The following is a 3,325-nucleotide window of genomic DNA, read 5'->3' as shown; positions in this document are numbered from 1 at the left end:
GGGAGGTGGTGGCGGGGAAGAGACAGAAATCTTTAATAAATAAATAAATAAATTAATTAATTAATTAAAAAGAAGAAAAATCAATCAATCAATAAATAAATATTTCACCTTATGTGTATTTTGCCTGTCTGTGCACCATGTGAATGCTTGCAGCTCACAGGAACCAGGAGAGGGTGTCAGATTCCCTGGAACTGGAGTGACAGACAGTTCTAAACTGCCACGTGTGTGCAGGGAATTTAACCCCTCTGGAGGAACAGTCAGTGCTCTTGACTGCTGAGCCATCAAGGCAGCCCTAGGACATTTCTGTTTAAGCTAAAGGAGTTCTGTAATTCCAGAACTGGTTTGGGGGATGGGAAGCAGAGACAGGAGGGTCACACCATACCTTTTATCAAAAGTTCAATGGCAGAAACAACAGGAGGGACCCTGCCTTAAAAACAAGGTGGAAAGATGGCCTAGTGCTTAAGAAAAAAGTACTCTTCCAGAGGACCTGGGAGTGGTTTTCCACACTCATCTCAGGGGGCTCATACATCTGTAACTCCTGCTCCAGGGAGAGCCAATGCTTTCTGGCCCCTGCAGGCACTGCGTACACTTAGCACACAAATTCACACAGGCACACACATAAATTAAAAGGAAAAAGGCAAGAGAAAACTGATTCCCTAAAAGCTGTCCTGTAACCTTCACAGTTCCTAGGCATAGGGATACTTTCCCCACCCTTTCACATACACACACACACACACACAAATATAATAAATAAATAAATAAATAAATAAATAAATAAATAAATAAATAAATAGGCAGAATGTACGGACAAATGCCAGAAATAAAAACGAAATTGCCACAACAATAAACCCTACCTGGCTACTTGGAGTCTGACTCGTGTCCTGTAATGCCTTCATAGAAACATCGAGAGCTTAATGCCCAATGACCCACGGCCTTGTCCCAAATGTCCAGTCTCAATAAAGATACCTGGACGTAAAACTTACTACTTAACAAGATCATGAGATGTCTACTTACCTTTGTAGACAAGGATCCCACACAAATGGCACAGGAGATAAGACCAAGCAACTCCCCTTAAGTGTATAAAAAAAAACCCGCACTCTTGCTCCCTCTGGTGGGGAAGTCTGAGAATTCACCCACTTCTCTTCCTCTACTCTTTCCCACGTCAGCTGAACATGATAGTGTAAGCACACTTGTGGTCCCAAACCACTTGTGCACTGGGGAGGTTGGGAAAAACTGAGACAGGAGGATTACTGTTGTTGGGTGTTGGTTTTTTCACTCCCTACTCCTTACTCTTTTGAGGGGCCGGCCACCCAGCTACCAAATAAATACACACACGGTGACTTATTATTTCTTATAAATGCTCAGCCTTTGCTTGGCTTGTTTCTAGGCAGCTTTTCTTAAATTATCCCATCTATTTTTCTGCCTCTGGACTTTTACCTTTCTTTAGTTCTATATACCCTTTCTTTCTTTCTTTCTTTCTTTCTTTCTTTCTTTCTTTCTTTCTTTCTCCATTGCTGATTGTGTAACAGGGTGACTGGCCCCTTCTTTACTTGCCCCTTCCTCTCCTCCCAGATCTCTCCTTCTGTTTATTCTCTCTGCCTGCGAGCCCAACCTATCCTTTCTCCTGCCTTGCTATTGGCCATTCAGCTCTTTATTAGACCATCAGGTGTTTTAGACAGGCAAAGAATCACAGCTTCACAGAGTTAAACAAATGCAGCATAAACAAAAGTAACACACCTTAAAATAATATTCTACAACAGATTACTGTTGAGTTCAAGGCCAGCTGAGTATATATAGTGAGTTGTAGGCTATACTGAACCATGCAATAGGATCCTGGTCTGGTAATTACTGTTTCTCAGCCTGACCTGGAACATCCAGACGCAGCCATAAGGTGCTGGCCTTGAATCCTGCAATTGAAAGGAATGGTCTTAAATGCTAACGAAGCTACATCTGCATTCATCATACCTTTGCCTGTGCACGAAAAAGAGATGGAGCAAATAGCCTGATTTAGAATCTTTTCATAAAAGCTTGTAGCTCTCTTGGCAGATGCTCTAAACAGAGACAGTTCCTCTCCCGTGAGCTATTGGAACAATGAATCCTGAAGAATGAAAATTTCCTCAGGAATCTCATGCAAAGGGAAGAGAAGGGCTGAATCAGGAGAAGGCACTTGCCTTCCAGGAAGACATCGCACACATTTTAATAACTGGTCAGACCACCTTGAGGGACAGACCACACTTCAACCAGGTTACTTTACTTAGGTATACCTCTTGCTCTCTGTTTAAACTAAAACCTTGACTCAGACTTGGGGGTCACTGGGCTCCTCTCTTTATTCCTCTTCTTAGTGTGGCCCAATTAAATATTGTGGTGGCTTGAATAAGAGTGGCCCCATAGGCTCCTGTTTTTGAGTGCTAGGGAGTGGCACTATTTGAAAGGATTAGGAGGTGTGGCCTTGCTGGAAGAAGTGTGTCACTGGGGATGGGCTTTGAGGTTTCTTTTCTCCTGTTGCCTGTGGATCCAGATGTAGAATCCTCCGCTACTTCTCCAGCATCACGTCTGCCAGTGTGCTGCCATGCTCGCCCTCATGACAATGGACTAAACCTCTGAAACTATGAGTAAGCCCCCGTAAGAAAGTATAAAATATTTGTTTTGTAAGAGTTGCCTTGTTCATGGTGTCACTTCATAGCAATAGAATGCTAAGACAAATATATCTCTGTTTTTCATTATTGGTTTTGGTTTGGTTGTTTTTGGAGATTTTATTTTATGTGCATGAATATTTTGCCTGTACATATGTCTGTCCACAATGGATGTACAATGCTCCCAGAAGGCAGAAAAGGGTGTCAGATCTACTGGAAATGAATTTTGGACAGTTGTGATTGGTTTAATAAAGAGCGGAATGACCAATAGCTAGGCAGGAAGCGGTTAGGCAGGACTTCCCTAAGCACAAGAAACATGCCAGAGGACATGGAGGAGGAACATGATGAGTAAGATTTCGGAAGAGAGGTAAAAAGTCACGAAGCAAAATGTAGATAAATATAAGTGGGTTAATTTAAGTTATAAGGGCTAGTGGAACAAATCTAAGCTGTAGGCTGAGCTTTCATAATTAATAATAAGCCTCCATATCATTATTTGGGAGCCAGCAGTACAGAAAAGCCTGCTATATTGTGATGACAGGCGTGTGCTACCATACAGTAGGCTTTATTTATAGCCTTCTAACAGACAATATAATAATGTTCAGAAACTGTATTGCTCAGGCTGACTTCCAACTCATGGTCATTTCCCGGTCTCAGCCTCCTGGGTGCTGGGCTCTTACATGTGAGTCGACACA

The sequence above is a fragment of the Alexandromys fortis genome, unplaced genomic scaffold (assembly GCF_014885135.2).
Source record: "Alexandromys fortis isolate MF-2015 unplaced genomic scaffold, M_Fortis_MF-2015_v1.1 scaffold_3, whole genome shotgun sequence".
Taxonomy (NCBI): Eukaryota; Metazoa; Chordata; class Mammalia; order Rodentia; family Cricetidae; genus Alexandromys; species Alexandromys fortis.
The sequence above is the reverse complement of the archived record's forward strand: the minus strand, read 5'-3'. Positions refer to the sequence as shown.